Raw genomic sequence first — 24758 nt, 5'->3', positions numbered from 1 at the left:
CTGCAAAAACTATGGCTCTTGCTTTAATTCACTCTCGGTCTCGTTAGTCTCTACTGACTGATCTCCCTCTTGGTATCCTCTGCCCTCTCCAATCCATCCTGAAAGCAGCAGACAGGGTCATATTTCTGTCCAGCCTGTACACTGATGCCTCCACCCTGTGCCAGTCATTGCACTGGTTGCCCATCAGAAACAGAGTCCAATATAAACATCTCTCACCCACAAAGGTCTCTGCAGTTCTGCACCACCCTCCTTCCTCATCTCTGTCTACCACTACCTGTACTCTCCAGAGTTTCACTAATGACACAAGACTAACATATTACAGTATATACTCTATAATCAGAGTACTTACACTCTTGCCTCCAAGACATCTTTAGAGCCGTGCCAGCGCTCTGGAATAAACTACCAGAGACAATCGAATTTCTTTAGACTGGTCACCTCACTAATATAATTGTTCCTGGTTCTCCATTTGGTCTCTTTTATCCGCTGTTTGCACACCATTCATGCACCCAATAGACCATGCACAAATACTGGCTGATGACTGGTTCATGCAGCGTTAATGGAATACCCCTATTCATTTTATTGGTGCCTGGATGATGCATAATAAGCACTTTTTACATATTGTGTCTCCCCTATTTCCTGATTGATTGTAAGCTTGGGAGCAGGAACCTCACTCCTCTTGTTAAAGGTCAAATTACCTGTTACGCGATAATGTCTGTCTTCTGTACATGTCCCCACTGAATTGTAAAGGGCTGTAGAATATTTTGGTCGCAGCACATAAATTATTATTAAAGGGTCAGACATTGACTTATAGGGTATCTACCTCGCATATGTGGCACTACAGAGACATCTTTTTTCCTTCATAGAGGAAAGCGAGTGTCCTTAGCTAGGTCTAGGAGTCTTGCTACACAGTGGGGTCAGAATATTAGACCCACACTCCACATACCCATAGCTGCGTACCAAGAGCGGGTACTTGCATCACGACGTGACTGCTGGTGCAGCTCATGTAAACTTTGTTTGCCGTTACATACTGTCCTACCACAACCAGTTATAGCATGCAACCGCGCCTCATCGGACATGATGCACTCAACATTTAGTTGCCAATTGCAATACACAAAAAACTTCTGTTTGTTCCCCTTCTTGATGGCGACGTGAGGTCAGTACGTGGGGCCATATTGTTGAGGCTTTGTATAAGCCTGTGTGTGTGTTCATTCAATAATGAATTGTGATAGTGGAGACCGATCGGCTACTAAATGTTGGGACACACAACACTAGGGCCCACCACAAAGATGCCACCCGACTGTCTGTCTTTATTTCTTTCCTACCCTGCTAGGGTAAAATGAAGCGTAGCTCTGATTGATGCCCAGTGCAATCAAAAACCGTTTTCATATAAGATGGCTGTAATGAATGCAGCCCGAGAGTCCTGTACAAAGCAAAAGGAAAACAGGGATCTGGTTTTTGTGTCCAAACTTGTATAATATGGATTTTAGATATCGCTAATAGGCCAACCCTCCACACCCAAAAAATTAATTTTAGTGAAAAAGCTTAACTAGAAAAAGTATGTGTAGGAGTTGTGCTGCAGATGAAAATAGTGGTTGTGACGTGGACTTATTTTTAGAATATCCTATTTGCAATACCGTTCCAGGATGCAGAACAGAGGGAAAAGAAATGCTGCACCTCACAAATGGGAGCAATCTGCAGCCTCACAGACTGACAAAGGAAATGATGAGACAGAGCTTAGGAATGACGTCTAGATCAGCAACAGTGACAACTACCATCAACAGCCATTACTTGTGGTCACCCAGCTGCCACAGGCCTTAAGGCTGCGTGCCCACGATCAGTAATACTAGCATTCTGGACATAGCGTATTTTCACTGTGTCCAAAACACTGCGTTGTACAGTACAAGCACAGTGGACAGGATTAATAGAAATCCCATGCCCTCTGCGATTCTTTTTACCCTGCATAAAGCCCCCTTGCAGTTCAGGTTTCTGAGGGTTTTTTTCCCGTTCGTGTTTTTATTTTTGATTACTGGGTTAATAATTGGGTCGTCTGATAGACACCTCTCCATTTCTAACCCCAGAGCTTGATGGAAGCTTTTGACAAATCACAGCTGTCATCAACCCCAACCAGGGCTGCCACCAGAAATTTCAGGGCCCAATACTGGCAAAATTGTTGGGTCCCCCTTGAGACTCTGCCCAGGCTCCAGCTCGAACCTTCCACAGCTCACTCAAAGAAAAACTCCAGATCACATACATAACCAAAAGCTTTTGTTTTGCCTAAAAGAAATTTTCAAGCCGCCACCATGACTAGGCAGACTCTTTTGGCCGGGCCCTACTCTACTCTAACCTATTAAATATTTGTTAAAATACCCCAAACTCTTTTAAGGTATATTTTTATTAATGTTTCTTTAAGGGAATGAGTCACATACAATTTTTAAAATGAACAATGCCACCACATACATGGGAAAAATACTGTCATACCATGACCAAACCATACATTACCACCACACAGTGACTGAATACTACCACATACAAGAGACAAATACAGTCACCATGACTAGACCACATTTCCACAGTGACCGAATAATACCACATACAAGGCACAAATACGGTAGGACCAGTGTGACCAAATGGTACAATACTGATCATTAATAAAAAAAAATGCAATACTAATTAAACCATAAGAGCAGGATACAGGAGCTCTGTATATAGTGTCAGTCTACAGGTAATGCAGTGATCACCAGTGACAGTATACACTGGAGCTCTGTATATAGTGTCAGTGCAGATAATACAGTAATAATCTTTGACATTATACATAGGACCTCTGTATATAGTATACAGTGTATAGTGTCAGTGTACAGGTAATACACTGACTCACCAGTGATTTCTCTGGTTGAAATCCTTCATCTTCCCTTTTCATCTTCATCGAGCACAGACCACCATCACTTCTTCCAGCCAGGACTCGTCTCAGCAGATAGTTAGGGTATGTTTTCACGTTAAGAATTCCTTCAGGATTTGCTGCAGACTGGACAATGCGTACAGCAGCAGAGTTCAGATGTTACAGCATAGTGGAGGGGATTTTATGAAATCCCGTCTCCACTATGCGTGCAGGGCCGCATCCGGCAGCCCTGCGTAACGGGACATGTGGTGAGTCTTTCCAGACCGCAGCATGTCTATTTATCTTGTGGAGACGCTCCATCTCCGCAAGATAAATAACAGTGTATGAATACGATGAGGTGATTCCGCATGTGTTCAATGAACACATCCGGAATCACCGCGCGTACAGGTGGTGGCGCTTTGGCGGAGTGGGGTATCTGCTGCATCCAAAGCGCAGAAAGTACATCCCGTGGAAACATACCCTAACAGTTATCTAGAGCACATTCCCCAGTTTTTACCCAACCTCTATACTATGCCAAATGAAGAAAAAAAGTGACCGTGTCGCCCTCCACAGTAACAGGACCTCTCCTCCCCCACACTGAAAACCGTATCCTCAAAAATAATATCAATTAGCCCCTACAGTAATAATATCCCACATGTCCTCATTCTGCCTCATGTCTCCATATTCATCCATAATAGTACAATGCACCCCCATGGCAGTACAATGCAGCCCAACTGAAGTATAATGCACCTGCATAGCAGTACAATGCAGCCCCATACTGAGCTTAACCCCTTAATGACCGCCAATACGTCTTTTAACTGACCTGAGATATAAGAGAATAGCCTCCCCATACAGATGACAATCCAGCATCTGTCGGTTGTACACTATAGCTGACAACTTGCTGTACCAGCCACGTTCAGTATTTGCACCATCTAAATCTGTTTAACCCCTTAGATGCTGCTGTCAATAGTGACTACATCATTATAAATGGTTAACAGTGTGTGGGGGCTTCTTCTTTGTCACAATTGGTGCCCTCAGATCATGATTTTGTTGTCCTGATGTTTGCCATGGCAATTCATGACCAAATAGCGGCCTTAGAGTCTGACGGCTGTAGTAATGTGTTTAGAAGTTAGCAACATTTAGGTGGTAAAAATACACATTTTCATTTCTGTCATACCACTTTGCATTAATTCCTGTAAAGCACCTGAAGGGTTAATAAACTACCTGACAGCAGTTTTCAATATGTGTAGGGGTGCTGTTTTTAAAATGGTATCACGTTTGTGGGTTTCCCAATATATGGGACCCCTAAAGTCACTTCAAACATGGATAAGTCCCTAAAAAAATAAATTTTGTAAATTTCTTTGAAAAAATGAAAAATTGCTGCAACATTTTTAAACCTCCTAAAATGCTAACAAAATAAAATAACATTTTACAAATGGTACTGATGTAAAGCCGACATGTGGGAAATGTTATTTATTAATGGTTTGCTGTTGTATGACTATCTGGATTAAAGGGATAATCATTCAAATTTAGAAAATTGCTAATTTTTTAACATTTTTCTCAAATTTTTGATATTTTTTATAAATAAACACAAAAAATGTTGAACAAAAATTTACCATTATCATAAAGTATAATGTGTCACGAAAAAACAATCTCAAAATCACTGGGATTTGTTGAAGCGTTGCAGAGTTATTACCACATAAAGTGACACTGGTCAGATTTAAAAAATTTGGCTCGGTCACTAAGGGGTTAAAGAATAAAAAACAAACAAATAAAAAAAAAACACGTTTCTCCTTACCTGGCCTAGGTCCAGCGGCCGGTGTTCTCTGCTCAATTCATGTGAGGCACGCACCCCCATTCTGGCATATGACAGTGACATCAAACGTCTGTAACGTGCGTGCTGACGTCAGCTGCAGTCAGTGATTGGTTGGCGGCTTTTAACTGTTGCTGGGCGGAGGAATCTCCCGCATGGTAACAGATTTTAACTGATCGTGCGTCCTAAGATGCACGATCAGTTACTGAATCAGCAGGATTCTGCCGCTGGGGCCCAGTGGCCCATACCACAGAGGAAAAAAAAACCCAAGCATCAAAAATACATAAAAATACATGTGTCAAAAAACGCAAGTGAGCGGAGGTACGGGATTCGGGCGAAAATTCAAGTATGTATGTATGTATGTATGTATGTATGTATGTATGTATGTATGCATGCATGCATGTATATCTGACAGCATTACATCACACCTCAATACTGAAAGTGCGACACCAAGAAGGAAAAGTCGTGGAATTATGGACGTCACAGGAAGGACAGACACGGTAAAGGGATTGTCCACTACTCCGACACCTCTTTCTCAATCCCTATGTTTCTCCACAGTAAAACACCACCACCTATACTCCCCTCCGATACCAACTGCTTCTCCAGTTAGTGCTCTTCTTGCTTGGGATGTCAGTTAAGGTGGACGGCCATGTCTTGATAGATCTGCAATTGTGAAATACTCCTTCCATTTTTGGATAATGAGTTTAACAATGCTCCGTGAGATGTTCAAAGCTTGGGCTATTTTTTTTATGACCTAGTCCTACATTACTCTTCTCCACAACTTTATCCCTGACCTCTCTGGTGTGCTCCTTGGTTTTCACGATGCCGTTTGATCCCTAATGTTCTCAAACAAACCTCTGAGGCCTTATACTGAGAATAAATTACACATGTGTAGACTCATTTCACTAATTATGTGACTTCTGGAGGCAATTGGTCACCCAAGATTGTATTTAGGGCTATCAGACAACAAAGGGCTGAATACAAATGCATGACAACATTTTTAAATTTATCTTTTTAAAATATTTAAAAACCATGTATCATTCCATGTATCATCACAAATACTTTGCTACTTTGTATTGGTATATCACATAAAATACATTTACGTTTGTGGGTGTAATGTGAAAAAAATATGGAAAAGTTCACGACGTATAAATACTTTCTCAAGACGCTGTATGAATATATGATATTGGGCTCCTGGAATAGCTTGTTAATATCAGACGTGATGGAAACCTGCTGTCAAGTATTCCAAATGTTAACGTCCCCCCTGTTCACCTTACAGTACTATACTGGCCGCTAAGAACAGCCATTATGACTTGTGTTGTGTAAAATTTATTTAGTCCATGATGTAGTTTCTGACCTCTGCCTGCTAAGCAATAAACCCGACTATAATAAACCGGTGTCAAAAGTGAATATATCGCTGCTTGTCGGTGGATCACAGGGAACTTGTTTCGGGGCCTGACTTCTTACAGCCTGAAAATCCAGATATCTGAACACTGCTATAAAATAAAGGGGGCGGCATTGGAGATCTGTTTTAGTGAACCAAGCCTTTCTAATTGTAAAACACTTTTGAGATTAAATTGTTGAATTTTGACCAATTCAGAAACTGAGCTTTGATTTGTGAAATAATTGGACAGGTCCAAGATTTACATTTGTCACATTTTAAGAGAATAATAAGCAAATCCATTCTCTCTTTGTATTACATTGGCTGGCGAATCTGTAAATAAGCACAAAGTAGGGAATAGTGGGTGTTGTAACGCACGTGCAACATAAAATCCATAATTTATTTTAAAGAGTTCCTGCCCTCAGCGAAAAACCTATAAACAAAATTGTCCAGCGGTCATCTAAATAACTTTTTGTGCACATACAAGACTAATGTGTCCTGAAACTGTCCCAATTCTCACACTCTGCACCATGCCATCCACTCTTTTTAGCAAGGCAGCTTTTCTTTGTCAGCATTCTGCCAGTACTATAGGTGCTGGAACCTTCCTCCCCCACACACACACACACACTTTTCAGCATTTACTGTTTACCACTCTCTAAAGACTTGTTTGCCCTGAACTGAAAGCCCAATCTGTTATTCCAATATGTAGCCCTGTATGCAATACGACAGACAGGAGAGCAGGAGCAAAAAGAGAAAGAAGACCCTACCTCACATTCTGTAATTCCTCTCAGTATCTCTACCGCTAAAGATGGATTTCTCAACAGACTTGACAGCATTGCCATGTCTCCTCTATGGCGGATACAGCTTTACAAGCGCGCCACGTCTCAGCTTCCTCATACTTCCCATGAAGTATACAATGGTCTGACCTGAATGTTTACAATTTGCATTAAAGGGTTATTCCGATATCCAAGATCCTATCCCAATATGTAGTAGGTGTAATAATATTAGCCAATACTTCCAATTAGAAATGCAGTGTAGTATTTCTGATTTTCCTTGTCACATTCCCCATGTACAAGGCATTACAGGAGCTTAAGTACCCATGGTTGCGACCACTCAGTGACAGATGTTAGTGGTCGTAACCATGGATACCTGAGCTACTTCAATGCCTGCACATGGGGTAAGTGACAGTTTACAGAAGAACTATAGTATATTTATAATTGGAGGTATTTGCTAATATTGTTATTATTATACCTACTACATAATGGATAGGATCTTGGAGATGGGAATACCCCCATTAAGTCTTTTAAGGTAACAAAAAAAACTTCACTGTAGAGGGAGTTGGCCAATTATTTTTTTTAAGCAAATATTGGGCACATGATGTTTATGGCACTTTAACCTTAGTCAGGCTGCATAATTTTACAACGTTAACAGGCTGCAGAGGTATAATTGTACCTTCATATATATTTTATTGAAATTTGGCCAATATATTCTGGACCAAAACTGCAGAGATGTCACGAAATTTCAGCCCTCTACGGCTTTTCGAAAAAAAAAAAGTTATTGCAATTTTAAAACGGAATAGTTACAATTGTACCTACTCAGCCGGACAAAGGTTAAGTATTACAGGTCTCCTCCTTTTTAGGGCAGCCTTCCTGACAGACTGCACAGCTACCCTGCCTACAGAATGGCTGCCGATGGAGGAGCATGTGACAAATCCTGTCAATGGCCTCCTCCAATTGAAACCCATTACACAGGTGAAAGCCATTTTTCTATTGGAAGAGGCCATGAATACATCTGGTGACAGGCTCCTCCATCGGCACACATTCCGTGGACAGGAGAGACAGGGTTGGCGTCCGCACCCGGGCAAGTGAGGGGAGGGCCCACTCAAAGTCTGGGGTCCACACCAGCTCTTGCTCAGGGCCCCAGTACTTGTCATATTTACCTCTTCCTGTTCCACCGATGTGGTGTCCGCCGTACCTTCTGAGTGACGTTTCAGGTCAGAGGGCGCAATGGAGCAATATATGGGACCATCATATACTGGAGCATAATATGGTGCCCATTATATATGAAGCCCATTATATATGGAGCATCATATGGAGCCCATTATATATGGAGCAATATATGGGGACCATCATTTACTGTATGGAGCACGATATGGGGACCACCATATACTGTATGGAGCACGATACGGGGCTCCACTATGTATGGAGATAGATAGATATATATATATATATATATATATATATATATATATATATATATATATATTTATATCCATATCCCATCATATACTATACGGAGCATTATATGGGCTCATTCTGTATGGAGCAATATATGGGGTCCATTATACTGTATGGAGGACTATACTATCTGGTTTCTGAGATACTGTAGAATGTACAATAGATATCACTCTTGTAATGTAAGTAGTAAGTGAAGTCTTTGTGATTGTACTATACCTATATATCTCTGCCATACCTGTGCATCATGAATTGTGGTGTGTGTTAAAGGGGCCTGACGAGACTCTTTTGCAAGAGATCCAGGAAAACCTGGAAACGGCCCGGAGGAGAGCGGTGCAGTTTGTAATTAAGGTGGCACCAACAAGTGCAAGAGGAGAACCTGTAATACTTATGTATAATGAGGGCCACAAAATCATGTCCGCCACACATTTATTACAATAACGATAAAGTGGCCATTTCCTTTAACACTATACTACTCTATTCTTCCCATAAAATGAAACTTAAACAGCACAATTAGAGAATAACACAACCATAATTACTTTTAGAACACCACAATTACCTTCGCTCTCGCTCCTCTCACACAATGGAAATCAATGAGCAGCCCTGGCACACCAACCTAGCGAGAAAACAGCAGCAAGTTTCCAAGAGTTCATAGCGGTGCTGGAAAAAAACCTCAAGGAAAATCCTATTACTAGCGAACAAGCGGTGCTCAACTCCTCGCTCACTTCTATACCGGAGCACTCTGCTACTCTATCTGCTCTGTGGTAAACCCCCAAAATGATTGAAAGACTCATACTTCCATGTCTGCTCCCCTGTGCACCCTCCCATTTTCCTTATCTCAGTTGAGGACTTCACCATACATTCCTAACACAAGATAGACAAGTTCTGAAAACGCTTCTTCATTTCCCGGTAACCAATGGCAACCTGGCCCAGTCATCTCCCCATTAGCCATGTCTCCCCCTATCACTAACCACTAGCATGTCCCCTTCTTCCTTTACATATGCAACCATACCACCTGAAAGACCATGTGTCTCGGGAATCCCACTCTTCAGCTATACATTGGCATAGGAGATAGAAGACCACCGCTTACTTTACCTCTTCTTCCCGCTCTGGCTCAGATGTCACCTCTCTGCTATCCCGAATTCCAGAGTATCCGCTAGATTCTGCTTTTTTCGTTTCCCACTTTCTAAACCTCAACATGGAAAAAAAAAAGCATCTAATCCGGCTGCTGTAATATGTATACTGACTTTCACATCTGCTAATTCTTTGTAATAGGGCAGCAGCATGAATGATGTAGAGGAAGGATTGGCGGTGGCTGCCCGGAGCTCGCCATCATCCATCCGCCCTCTGCGGTGTCATGCACAGTATCAGGGTTTGTCTTGCTTCCTTGGATTAATCTGTCAAACACCCACTCTGTTCTAGAGAAGGTCGCATCATTTACCAACCACAAACTGAATGTACTACGTCCTTATGCATTGCTAATAAGAGCGGAGCAAAGATGTACAGTACCATGGTAGTCCGTGCAACACCAGAGCCCTGTGGCTGCGGCTTCCCCGGCGCCTCTTCGGATTAGTAGCCCCGCAACGTCATGGGCATCTCAAAATAACAGTGCAGGGGTACCAACTCAGAAGAGGCGCTGGGGATACAGCAGGGGGTACATTGTGCCTACGTACCCGGCCATGGGCTACCAATGTTGCCGCTACACCTGTGAATCTGTTTGCTCAACCCTAATAATCGCTGCTAGCTATTCCAAAAGGTAGATGTCAGGAGGCAATGTCAGACAAACCAACTTTCACCATGTCATGAATGGAAGAGTTTAACACCCCCTTCACGTGGGACCCCATTTCCTGTGAACGACGGAGGTCCCGCTAGTATGATCAACCACCAATACTGAGGATAGGCGATATATGATGTTCCTGGTTTTAAGCTTTATTTATTTCGATGTAAAATAAAAATATGTTTAATTCATTGTATAAGTCAACTTTAAAATCTATTATTCTAAATCTCTGCTTGCAGTAAGTGAATAGAAAGTCTACTAGCCTCATGTACGTCTGTAGTCACTTTTACGGGGCATTTAATGAAAGCACCAATTTAATGCACGGTGTACAGCAAAATTAAAGAGGTTATCCACCTATGGGTACAATTTTTATTCATAAGTAAATGTGTGAACATTTGGATAGAAATCATTTTTGTAAGGGCGCAGTCAGACTGTAGAAACCGGCCCGAGATCACATGGCAAAGCACAGACTGGCCACAGATCTCCTGACCCGAGCAAAGAAATCCATGAAGCCGTCACGCTCGGGTGAGGAGAGCCGCCGGTCAGTCCGTGCACTGTGTTCCGACCTCGCCCCGATTGATAAGGCCGTCTGACTGTGCCCTAATTGGGTTTCAATAAATGTTGCATCACTGGCCTTATATAGTCTGTTACTCGGTCCATTGCTGGCTACAGATTGTTAGCCGAGAACCTGTCAGTCCTATGGGAAAGTAACTCTTATCTCTCTTTTTCGCAGCTCTTCTCAGCTGACTTATGACTACAGACCACATCCAAGCCCATAAAAGTTAAAATGGTGCAAAATGTTTAACTAAACTAAATTGCATAAAATGATTGTTAGCCTCAAATTATTGCAATTAAAGCAAAAAATGACCCCCTCAAAACAGTGAACAACCCCTTTAAGTTGTATTGTATTAGTAATCACAGTTCAGCTCTGTAACTAAACCTACGCTGAGTATTCTAGCCCTCGTCAGGTGTCTGACCCTCGATGGTTTTGTGACCGCTGCGGCTCTAGTTCTCAGAGTACGGACCTGTACATGACATGCAGAGGATTAAACTGATTGAGATGCAATTTGCCTAGCAACCATTCATTACGCCGGGTTCAGAAACCGGCCAGCAATCAAGTCCACCTCCAGATCTGCCTGCTGAACAGAGACCCGTCTCCTTCACCTCCAATCATACTGCAAAACGTGCGTGGTGAAGAGCGAAACCCCTCACTGCTGACCCTGTATTGCCCGGATGCCCTCGGTGCTCGTGTCTTGTCCTGGTTTTATCTCTTCCAGATGTGTAACGCTGTATTTGCATTTATGAGCTGCAGTGACGGAGCTCCAGAGCCCCCTTATTTTATAGAGGAGCCAGAGCCTGAATTTCAGACCTGGCTACATTCACAAAATGCCATTTTTTATTTTTTAGGAGAACTCAGCGGAGGGGAATTGTTCAGTTACCAATTTTCCCCTGAAAGTGACCTCATGAATATTAAAAAAACACAATCTGATAAGGGGGGGGGGTCTACAGTCGACCCTAGATTTTGGGTGAAAGAAGACTGGGACATGCTGTAATCTCATCCACAGGATATACCATAAATGGCTGATAAATGGAGGTCCTGGCACCACTAGGAGGACTGTCCGCTGTCAAGTAGCCGCGTGCCATTGACTTCTATAGGAGTTCCAAAAAAATACAGTGCACATGCTCCATTGTATCTAAACGGACTTGCAGCCACGACTTTAAACCCAGTGGCCGTGGCATCGGGCATGACTGGGCTCAGGGGACCCCCAATTTTGAGCGGCCTAGCAGTGAAACCCTCATCTATCAGATTTATGGCATATCCTGCAGATAGCGATAAATGAAGTTGCAAATTTATACACACAGTGGACAAAATATAAGGAAAATATAGATAATTAAATGCCACAATGATCAGTCCAGTGCTCATTAATGAAAAGTAGCTAGATTTGTGTTCTTCTAATGCCAATGTTTTATTTTAAGGGAAACCTCTCAGCAGCAAAAGGGGGAAACTTCCTTCATCACCAGCTGCAGTGGTTATCTGCAGATCATGCATGGTGGTCCATTTGGTAAGGACGGTCTACTTGCAAGTTATAATTTGTCTGTAGTTGCTCGCTTCCAGTCCTGGGTGTAGTGAACAGTCAGCGCGCTGTAATCACTTCCCCCTGCTCCACAATTGACATCCTGCTGTAAAGCGTGTGTGCTGACCTAGATGTCCATCAAGGATCACACGGAGTGATTACAGCACTCTGACTGTTCACTTGCCCCTGGTATCGCCCCATGACTGGAAGCGAGCAGCTGCAGGGAGAATATAACTTCATTTTCTCCCTGTAGCCGCACTTCTAATTAAAAAGCCATATAATGTTTAAAACCGTATTTATCTACAGATTAACTCTACGGCTGCAGATACATATTGGGGTCTTCTTTCATTACTGACCTTTAACACAAATGTTCTATGCAGGTATCAATCAAATAGTAATAGAAATGTTGCGGAGCGATGACCCAATCTTCCTTCTTTCTCATTAAAATAAGAATGGTTGAATTCCTACTGTGCCGCCATTGCCACACAAATCATCTGAGCGTAAGCGGATGTCTTAACTTGGTAATATCGTCCCATATACAATCTTAAGAGACAGACCTTTATTTCTGGACAGTTTTATTAAGACACTACTTGCTGTATAACATGAGCAAATAAGATTACAAGTCATACCGGCAGATGTACGATAGATACTCACCACAGTAGAATTGGTTCCTCCCCGGGTGGTCTACATCGAGGAGCTTCCTCAACCAAAAAATGTCCCTAAAATGGAAAGGGACAAAAGACATAAATATTACAAAAAAAAAAAAAACACAAAAAATGAATTAAAAAAACAGGCAAAACAGCCTAAGGGAATGGCCCTCTGGACTTCTTAGATAGAGTTCTCTGTGATCATGTATATTTGACAAATTATTATAAAACTTCAACTGGATAGTTTAGAATAAACTATATCAATCTTCGCAGATACTTCATTGATCACATTCCGGTCTTAAATACGGTAAGGCCTTCTTCAAAGAATTTAAATTATCCCTTTTTGCCGATGATATCGTCCTAACACTCATGAAGCCTCATACATCGCTCCCCAGCCTCCATTCATTGCTTTTAAGAAGTGGCCAATTATCAGGGTATAAAAAAAATACAAGTAAAACTGAAGCCCTTCCACTTAAATGATTCCCATTTAAATACCACTGGCACACCACCCCTCTCAAATGTTGGCTCATAAAAAGGTGTAGCAGCACCTAACATTGTTCATTATTATTGGGCATCGCACCTCCGCATGATCCCATCGTGGTCTCCTAAACCTGCCTACATGAAATGGATGGAGATTGGAAAACTATGGCACCAGCTCACCCCAATTCTCTGATCAGGAATGGAGGACAGGGGGGATTGTAAGATGGGAGGCGCCAGACCAAGAAGAGCGACACCCCTCGGACCGCACCACAGGCGAATATAATAAAAGTTTTTTTTCTTCTCTTACGAGTCGGGTTGGGGGCAGATATACAGCATTATAGAATGCTGCATATCAGCCCTGAAAGGTGGTGACAGGTTCACTTTTAATAAATGACCTCTATAAGATGGATATAACTATGTCATAACATTCCATATCATTTCCCCCCTTTCCTCGGAGTCTGTGTGATAGTTTGTAAAATTTTACTCTTATCTACTTGAAAAGATTTAACTATTACTAGAGTATAAGAATGGTTGTTAACGTACGTATAAATGATATAGTGAAAAATGTAAAATACCCAATTTTTTCTTTTCCTGTAAAATTTGAAAAATTTCAATGAAAATTACAATTAAAAAAAAAAGTCAGTCCTTCTTAAAGGGAACCTGTCAGCAGGTTTTTGCTATGCAATCTGAGAGTAGCATGATGTAGGGGCAGAGACCCTGATTCCAGCGATGTGTCACTTTCTGGGCTGCATGCTGTCAGTTTTAAACACTTATTTTTTCAGCTACATATCAAGCAGTTCTCTGAATGCTGAGCTCTGTATAACCCTGCCCTAACCAATGATTAGCTTTCTGACACTCAGTGCTGGGGCAGGGTTACACAGCAGCTGACAGAGAGCCTGATTACAGCAATGTGTTTACTAGACTGTTTTTGTTTCATTACAATCAGTGCTTTATTTAGCAGGAGATTATCCCTACAAGACAACTTGGCACGTGCCTCCTAGTCAACCATGCCCCCAGCACTGATTAGCAGCTTTGTCACTACACATTGTACACACAAAGCTGTGGTATGGGCGGGTTATACACAGCTCAACAACTGAGCTCCACAAGATCTACAAAAAAAACAAAAAAACCTTACCAACACCGATGAACAGAATAAAAGCAAACCGAGGCAGTCAACACCTGCTTGCCTTAGTTGATGGATTCATGAGTTGGCCAATTGATGCACGTAGTACCTTCAATTTTAGAAGTATATTCCATGTAGCAGTAATGCACTTCAAATTTCATGTATTCGATGTTTGCAGACATCTTGGCGCTTACAGTGTGCTGCTGTATTCTCTTGTTTGTATACGCTGCTAGGCTAATCTGCTGATATATTTGCTCATGGATGTTACATGGCAGTTGGTGCTTTTAATATTCTATGGAAAGGAACTAGAGGCAGACAGACATTCTGCTGGACGACAGGTACAGTTCTGCTTAGAACTTTATAAGCACCAACTGCCATCTCCTTTCCCAGTAATGGGAAAATCTGCGTTCACTGAAAATGGAGAATTTTGAGAATGAATGATCAGTCCAGGTGGAGAAAAAAAAAAAACAGATTTCTCTAATATACATATTATCAGAGGCATATCTGAGGAGGGAAGGGGGGACCGGGGAGTGTGCACCAGACGCAGCCAGCAGGGGGCGCAGTCGGGCAGCCTAATGCACTGGTCCGAAGTGTCTCCCCTGGTCAGGGGTGGGATTCAAATTTTTAACAACAGATTCTGTGTTTGTGCATAGGAAAACCACACCCATTTACACACACACACACACACCTTTTCCTCAAACATATACAATGTATAATGGCCACACATGATGCTCCATACTATATAATGGCCACACATGATGCTCCATACTGTATAATGGCCACACATGATGCTCCATACTGTATAATGGCCACACATGATGCTCCATACTGTATAATGGCCACACATGATGCTCCATACTGTATAATGGCCACACATGATGCTCCATACTGTATAATGGCCGCACATGATGCTCCATACTGTATAATGGCCACACATGATGCTCCATACTGTATAATGGCCACACATGATGCTCCATACTGTATAATGGCCGCACATGATGCTCCATACTGTATAATGGCCGCACATGATGCTCCATACTGTATAATGGCCACACATGATGCTCCATACTGTATAATGGCCACACATGATGCTCCATACTGTATAATGACCACACATGATGCTCCATACTGTATAATGACCACACATGATGCTCCATACTGTATAATGACCACACATGATGCTCCATACTGTATAATGGCCGCACATGATGCTCCATACTGTATAATGGCCACACATGATGCTCCATACTGTATAATGACCACACATGATGCTCCATGTGTATTTTGATTGCCACCAGCTCATTAATTTCTTCTTGCTCTGTTATCACACACACGCAGTGTTCACTACTGAACACTGAAGGGCATGCAATGAAAGATCACGTCCTGAAACCAGTGCCAGAGTCAGGATGTACTTTGTGGGCGGAGTTTGTACGGCCCCTGAAGTATGGTAAAAATATCCAAATGGCCCTTGGCAGGAAAAAAAAAAAAAATTACCCACGCTTGGCGTAAGGGAACAGCCAGCAGGTGACAGTATACCAAGGAGGAGGAGGGGGTGGTTGGTGACGGACACAGTTTAGAGACTGGGCCCTATAGGGGGGACTCAGTGTGAGAGGACATAATATAGTGAGGGGCAGTTATTTATTGCGGGGCTCAGTGTAGGGCAGATGGTTATTCAGGAGCATTATAATGACACTTATCTTTAAGGGCGTCGTGTGGGGGATGTGCTGCAGGAGACCGGAGAAGATGGAAGTCCGCAGAGACAGCCGTGGATGAGAAAACTCATGGAGTCTGGACAAGATGAAGAAGAAAAAAAAAAAAAAAACGAACGACTCCAGAGACAACGTCATATAAAAGGTACCAGGATGTAAATGTTTTTTTTTGAGATTTTAACCATTTAATATTTCTAATATAAATAAAAATATGAGAAAGTGGTGAACAGGTTTGTGATGAGTCTGCAGTCATTCTTTGTGACTGCAGACTTCTGACTTCTTACAGTGCGCACTGCACGCTGTCAGGATTCTCTGGTGCCGGTTATTTGCTCACATGCGGTTACGTGCTGACTAGACATGTGTGGCCTCACTCAATGATCGTCTACACGTCTAGTCGAAATGTGGTCAGAAGTATCGAAATCACACACGTGTGCAAGGAAGAATCCTAAAAGTGTGCAGTGCATGCACTGAGAATTCAGAAGCTGCATTCGCCTATAGTGACAGCAGATTTTCATCCCAAACCTTGACGCTCCTGTTAATTATAAAATAAAGCCCTGCAGCCAATCCTAATAGCCTGAAATATCCTCACTGTCAGGATTCAGCTCTGCAGGTTCCAGCAGACATCACATGGCCGCGTCACTCATGCGATTTTCATACTTACGCTGTTACGTGACAACGAGCTTCTCTTCGGCTTCTCTCAGTCTTTCACTGAACATTGAATTAGGGCGAGCAGCCCGTCGGCACGTGACTAAGTGTGCAAATCGCATATGTGCTTGGCAGGGTGGGCACCAAACTGAATTCTTGCCCCGGGCGCCAGGAGACGTAGATACACCTCTGCATATTACTACAAACTTTCTTGTGAAATATCCATTTCTCATGGGCTCACAACCCACAGACGATGTAAATCATGCCATAGACGCACTGGAGTGCAGATAATACCACCAATAGTTACAACACACAGCCCCACACAATGCAGGGACACCAGACCCGGAGGGGGTACTGCACCAGAATATGGATTTACACCCGTAATTAGCCTCCAGTTACAGCGACCTCTGAGCGGACATTTGACTTGCCTGAAGAACCTGAAAATTCCTTTTAATGATTTGCAAAAGGTCTCCCAGTAATTGACATTCAGTCTGACTGCATCTGCACTGAGAATTAGTCATGCTGTTTGCTAATCACCGGAAGATAAACTTGCTCCTCACATCTACTAGAAATGCCCACTTGCAACAACTTTTAGAAATCATGGCAATCCAATTAGCATGTATGCACCAGCTGGCAGGGAGATGACAATTTTAGATTTTTATGTTTAAAAGCTAATTAGTTTTTTTTTTTTTTAATTTATGAAATGATGTTGCTGACCCTGTTTACTAAACTCAGGATTTACAGCAGCGTAAATGCTTCATAACAAAAACTTTAAGGAGATTTAAAGCGGCATTCCCATCTCCAAGATCCTATCCCAATATGTAGTAGGTGTAATAATAATATTAGCAAATACCTCCAATTAGAAATGTAGTATAGTTTTTCTGATTCGCGGTGTCTCTTTCCTCATGTGCAGGTATTGCAGGACCTTGGGTATCCATGGTTACGACTACTGATATAATGATAGTTAGTGGTCGTAACCATGGATAACTAAGGTCCTGCAATGGCCTGCACATGAGGAAAAAGACACCGCGAATCAGAAAAACTATACTACATTTCTAATTGGAGGCATTTGCTTATATTATTACTATTATTACACCTACTACATATTGGGATAGGATCTTGGAGATGGGAATACCCCTTTAAATTTTGCCACCCCATTCTCCCCTGTTCCTCAGCCTCTAATAGGCTTGCACAAATAGACAGAGGGTTGATAATTTTATGTTTATTTTAACACTTTTTGTGTTCATATTTTGGTACAGAAAAATATCACGTTTAAAAAAAAAAAAAAAAAAAAGAATGCAAATTGTGGCAGCTTTGGACATTGCAAATTTCACAAGATAAAACACACAAAAATTACGGTGTTTCAGCTGTAAAAACCATGCAATCTAAAACAGCACCACCAAACTGTGCTGATTACCAGAAGAAATTATACAAGGTGTCAAAAGCTATATAAAATGTCCAATGAACGCCAGAACTTAAAGAAAACCCTTCACAAGGTCAAAAATAATTTTTTTTTTTTTTATTTAAAATTTCATTAATTTTAGGGCTATTATAGTGTTTACCAGGGGGTGTTGCTCATGGATAATAATGCAGAGCAGTTTATCGACTCACCCCCAGAGACTCCTGTGAGCAACACCCCATTGGTAAAGACTATAAAAATTTGCAAATAAAAAGCCCATATTTCTGAAAGACTTATCCTATGTGCACACGTCAGGATTTCTTGCAGAAGTTTCCTGAACAAAACCGGACATTTTCTGTAAGAAATCCGCATGCGTTTTTTCGTGGATTTTTTTGCGTTTTCCCGGAGGTTCCCAATGCAATATAATGGGAAATCCGCAAAATGAATTAATATGATGCGTTTTTTACACGGGAAAAAAATGCAACATATGCACAAAAAATGTGGAATTCATTATAAATGATGGGATGCATATGCATGCGTTTTTTTAAGCGTTTATCGCGTTCTTATAGCGAAAAAAAAACATAAAAAATCCTGAACGTGTGCACACAGCCTTAAACAAAACAGAAAATTAAGGGGAGCAGGGTTAATAAAATAAGAGCACAAATTGGCTACTCTTCTCTTGACCTTATAAGGCTGTGCACACCTTGCGGATTTTGCTGCGAATCCGCAGCAGTTTCCCATGAGTTTACAGTACAATGTAAACCTATGGGAAACGAAATCCGCAGTGCACATGCTGCGGAAAAAAACGCGCGAAAACGCAGCGTTTTATTTTCCGCAGCATGTCAATTCTTTGTGCGGAATCCGCAGCGGTTTTACATCTGCTCCAATAGAAAACTGCAGATGTAAAACCGCAGCGGAATCCAGAATAGAAACCGCGATAAATCCGCAGTAAAAACCACAGCGGTTTTGCACTGCGGATTTATCAAATCCGCTGCGGAAAAATCCGCAGAGGATCATTCTACGTGTGCACATACCCTAACAGGTCCATTTTAAAGAAACCTGTTTTTGCTATGTAATCAGAGCAGAATAATGTAGGTAGGGGCAGAGACCCCAATTACAGGGATGTGTCACTTACTGGGCTGTGTGCTGTTGTGTTTTATCAGCAGATCATCACTACAGGGCTAGGTGTCTCATGCCTCCTAGTCAACTGCTCCATGTAACTCTACCCCCACCACTGATTGGCAGGTTTCTCCCTATGCACAGTGTACACAGAAAGCTGTCAATTAAAGGTGTGGGCAGGTTATGCAGGGCTCAGATTTAAGAGAACTGCTAGATCTGCAGCAGATAAAACAGTGATTTTTCTCACAACTGTTGCACCCAATAAACTAAGTGATACATTGCTGGAATCAGGGTCTCTCTCTAAAGAAACTGTGTCCACGTAACTATTCAGAATAAGATGCCTTGTGTGTGTACATGACGAATACTACTATTTGACTGTTCTGTGTTCTAACACTCTCATGGTGTGCAATCTGACATACTGTGTAAACCTCTGTGTTCTAAAATCAGCAGTCTAACTTGGTTATTTGTCAATAGATGTATGTACAAAATGGAAATGCTTGTGGTGAAACAGATACTTTGTGCAGGATAATAGAATTCAAGTAAGATCATGCAAGAAACAAGACACGCAATAACTGGAAAATTTCTGTATCAAAAGGACCTTAACCCAGCTTGCTTAAATCTCTCCCACAATGCAACTGACTGCTTTACAGAAAAACAACATGCAATATAATTAAACGTCATCAGATGGCGCTATACACTAACAGAGTATTACAGCTTATTAAAAGTGACAACAGTTATTCAACTTCGTCTTTTTTTACCTTAATGGGCAGAACACTGACCACTATATGACTTATGTCCTATATTCTTATCACTTTTCCCCTCTGCACGCTCCATCAGTAATTAGCAATCTACTGGGAGATGGGGCAGGAGACGAGCTGCAGTGATCTCTCCTAAAGGCACAGACAGGGGAATGCCTGCTCTTCATTCACCTTTTAGCTCTCAGAGCCAAGCTGCAGTAACATGGAGGACATTATACAGCAGAGCTCAGCTGTGACGATCTGAATCAACCTCTGATGTGAGGTACAACACTTGTTACAGAGCTCTGCATGATGCTTTTCTGATTGCTGCTCACTCCCCTCTCCATAGAGGATAATGGGATGAGTCACATGACACCTGCAGCCCGTGTCCTCTAAGCACGACAGGCGTGAGCTGCTTTTTCACAGTGGAGGGTGAGCTCAGGAGGTGGGGGAGGGGAAGAGATTCGATTTCTCTGCTAAGATACATTACAAAGTTTCTTATAATCGCCTGTACTATTGGTTTATGCAAACTTTGTTACAAGTACAGTTTCCTTCTAATGTATTTACCGATGGAGATGAAATGGTTATCTGTCTTGGATGTGCCGCCAAGCACTGGCCTCACTTCGAAGAACCTGTAAAATGACCAGTTTCAACAATGGGAACTTTCAGGGTAGGACAAGCTTTATATAGCTTACAACAATCCAACCAAAATGAATGACCAAATTATTGCATATCCAGCTAACATGACCTTCCACCCACATGACAAAGTGGATTACGTTGATTATTTTTGACTGTCAGTGCTATTAACCTAATTTTTCAATTCACTTAATATGCATGAATAAAAAAAAAAAAAAAAAAAGGATCTAATATAATTACTGTATGTTGTACTTAAATCATGTTGCTATCAAGTGAATGTAAAAATCTGATAAATCCAAGCCCAAGATCGGGGAGGCTGAAGCTGCAGATGGCACGTCTAACAGGCTTGTTAGTTTTCCATTGTGCAATGTCGTTTTGCAAAGCTTAAACCTCAAGTAAGATTACAAAAAGTAATTTGGTAAATGTTTAGGGATTTAGGATTATTGGGAGTCAGCTACACCTTCCATAGAGAAAATTGCATTTTCTCCGTCTCGTCTCACGTCTGCATCTGGTTGTGTATTTCTCTACGCTGCATTGTGAAAACGAAGTTTACAGAACATATTGCAGGCACCCTCGCTTTCCATGGCGGAATATTCAGTACAGGAGCTAATTAATTTTATCTTTGTTCGAGCCGCGATTAGGCCTCACGGTAGGCCAAGCTGAACTGCGTGAAAAGACCCCAGAGATAAGATCGTTTCATCAATATGCTGGCTGACTCATGGGCACCGGTCCCCGGGCGCAGACATCTCCCCACTGAGAGCTTCCAACAGAAAAACCATTTGCACCTTTTAGACATCAATCAGTCTCTGCCCGGGCTGGAACATTCAGCGAATGCTACGGACTACAGAAATCAAGCATTCATCCAGCCATCCCAACCCTGCCAGGGGCTTACACACTGGTGCTCCTGGCCCTCGGCATAGAAAAAAACAGAACGTCCAACGACTGAAAAATAACGATTCTGATCACATCTGTACCGATATATGTAAAACCAGAAAATCATGGAAAAAATTCCAAACTCAATAAAAAAAAAAAGAAAAACAAGCAAAGCACAAAATACTGATTAAAAAAAAAAAAAATGTGTGTGCATGAGATTTTGGAAATCTCATAGGCTTTGCTGGTACTGTAAAAAGCAGCTGAAAATTAGCATTAAAAAAAACAAAAAAAAAAGTAAAAAAAATGCAGCAAAAAACATCCAATGTGAACTTAGCCTCAAGGGTTTGTATTAGGATTGGAAGTTAATTCGTAGGATAAAGGATACCTTGCTAATTAATGGGGGTCTCGCCAACAAGACCCACATCACCAATCTCAACAACCAGGCTCTGAGGCCCCCCATTCATGCTCCATGGGATGGCCGAGATGTCCAGGCACAGTATTCGGCTGTCTCTGGCATACTCATTGGGAATAAAGTGTACAAACCCTTTAAGAAATTTTGATTAAAAAAAAAAAAAAAAAAATCACCCATTCGGGACCCTCACCCATCAGTGAGAGCGGAGAGCAGCTAAAAAGAGGCTCTCGAATTGGAGGACCGGTCATGTCACTTGTCACTCTCCACAAGGAAAAATGTTACTCCTTGGATCACGGACAGCCTATTAGTTAATTCTGCTGCGGTACCATTAAAATTATCTGCTGCCAGGTTGTCCCGAAGTTTACAGCAGCTCGCTTGGGGTCACTACTGTGGGACAATCTGCAGGCCAAAGAAAGAAGACCCCCAGAAGTGGTTGAGGCGCCTTACGCCACCCAACTTGCATCAGTAAACAAATGCTGATCGGTAAATATTTACAGCTTGGCGTTCATTTAATAGCCCATAGAAAGGCCGACCACGCCTAATGATGCGCACTGAATGATCTGCAATTGCTAGTCGAGTGCGCGTAGGCTGCCATTGACCGCGGCAGAGCACTTCCTGTTTATACAGAACCATGAGCTGCCGAGAAAAGATCTCACCCTACAATTGAGCATTTTGCTCAGTTAATCGAGTGATCACCAGCCCGCTTAGACTGCAGAGCGCTCTTTCCTAGGAACACTCCTTCATAATTTCACCACTCAAACAGTAGTTTCAGCAATTTTGGGGTATCATAGGACTTGGACCTCCACTATACACAGTGCTTTTGAAGAGCTACAACATAGCAATGTTTAGTTACTCTAAGGCCTTATACGCACTTACTAATTGTCCATTACACAGATCGGCAGCACGGCACCGATAGTCTACCAGACATGGCACCCAAGTCTATTGTGCTAAACTGTACACATTAAATCGGAGACATACTATTTTTTTTTCACATTCCAGTAATTGTGCGATGTTATTTTGAAGATAATGCTTTTAAGGGAGAACAGCTATGTACAGTGGCATGTTAAAGTTTGGGCACCCCTGGTCAAAATTACTGTTAGGCTGGGTTCACAATGTGTTAACAGCAGCCCGTTCAACACATGCGAAACGGGCTGCTGGTAACGCAAGTGCCGACATGACATCGCGCTAGCACAGATAGAGCTAACCGATGCTCTATCTGCGCTAGCAATGACGGACCCGGAAACGCTGCAGCCAGCATCCCAGGGTCCGTCACTTAATAACGGCACATCACTAGCGCACACCCATTGTGGATGTGCGCTAGCAATGCGTCAGACATTGGACTGAATGGCGGGGTTAACGGACTGCATTACACCGTGTTATGCCGCGGTGTACCGTAGTCCGTCTAACGGACACCTAAAACGCAGTATGAACCCAGCCTTGAGTCACACAATGTATAAAAAAAATCTGTCCGATTTTGTCTGCCGAGAATCGCACAAACGTTCTCCTTATGGTGATCCATATGTCATCTGTGTGCAATGCCAGGATGCGTTTTTTCTCAAAAAAGTATCCGTGTGTCATCCGTATGGTGATATTTTCTCACACACTTGCAAAATGAGAAAATGGCTGAGCCAATTTCCTGTCACCAGCGCAATGCCTGAGAATATCTCGCAAGTCACACTGATGGTCCTTGTGCTGTGCGTTTTTTTCCTCGCACCCATAGACTTGCATTGGCGCTTCTTAGCGGAGATACGCGGACAATCGCAGCATGCTATGATTTCACGATGCTACGATTTCACACGCAAGTGTAATACGGACGAGAAAAAAAAACGGGTGATGGGAGCTGCCCCAAAGATTAACATTGGTCCGAGTGCTAGGCGGTTTTTTATCACTTAGCACTCGTCCGTATTACGCTGTAGTGTAACCGCGGCCTTATTGTGAACCGTTAAGCAAGTTGAAGATGACATGATTAGTGATGAGCGAGTATACTAGTTGCTCGAGATTTCCCCTGCATGCTCGGGTGTCCTCCGAGTATTTTTTATTGCTCGGAGATTTCGTTTTTATTGCCGCAGCTGAATGATTTACAGCTACTAGCCAGCCTGAGTACATGTTGAGATTCCCTAGCAACAAGGAAACCCCCACATGTACTTATGCTGGCTAATAGCTGTAAATCATTCAGCTGCGGCGATGAAAACTAAATCTCCAAGCACTAAAAAATACTCGGAGGACACCAGAGCGTGCTCTGGAAATCTCGACTAACAAGTATATTCGCTCATCACTAGAAATGATCTCCAAGAGGTCTAAAGTTACAGATGACACATTGCATTACTTTGCATTTTAGGGGGAAAAAAAGTTACATATTTCCCTTTTTGCAATTTTTAAATTGTAAAAGATTTAAATATTTTAATTTTTTTTGTATATTGATAACAAAGCATTGTCCATAGCCGGCATATTACAGCTTTCACCCCGGGACGCACCATATAAATATCCTCACAAACGCATTTAGCACATTTTTAATGAATGTAATAAAATAATAACACTGGCCTAACGATTAAGTCACCTAAGGTTCCAACATTTTACTTGTTACCCAAGGTCCACAAGGATGCCCTTGACCATCCGAAGCGTCCCATCGTGTCGGGGATTGGGGGGGGATTTGTGACTGTCAATTTATTGACTTTTATTTGTAACCCCTTGTTGAGTTGTTACCTTCTTATATCCACACGACGGACGCTCTGAAGAGGGTCGACGGCATCCTTGTGGACACCAATACTCTCCTCGTCACGGTTGACGTGGAGAGTCTGTATACGTGCATTGATCATGCCCAGG

General features: G+C 42.2%; 1 long non-coding RNA gene across 2 annotated transcripts in view; it reads right to left on the bottom strand.

Annotated features, from left to right (window-relative positions):
* LOC138672820 (uncharacterized) overlaps nt 1-24758 on the bottom strand; it is an 87037-nt gene that overhangs the window by 11042 nt on the left and 51237 nt on the right. Inside the window, exons 4-6 of one of the 2 annotated variants that reach the window (XR_011319777.1) lie at nt 12810-12874; nt 8863-8919; nt 4938-6402 (exon numbers count right to left, since the gene is read on the bottom strand). This is a non-coding gene — a long non-coding RNA (uncharacterized lncRNA). Of the gene's footprint in view, nt 1-4937; nt 6403-8862; nt 8920-12809; nt 12875-24758 lie in introns of those variants that run through there. The other variant, XR_011319778.1, reaches the window with a different exon arrangement.

The sequence above is a fragment of the Ranitomeya imitator genome, chromosome 3, assembly GCF_032444005.1.
Source record: "Ranitomeya imitator isolate aRanImi1 chromosome 3, aRanImi1.pri, whole genome shotgun sequence".
Classification (NCBI taxonomy): Eukaryota; Metazoa; Chordata; class Amphibia; order Anura; family Dendrobatidae; genus Ranitomeya; species Ranitomeya imitator.
Note: the sequence above shows the minus strand (reverse complement) of the source record. Positions and strands in the feature narration are given on the sequence as shown.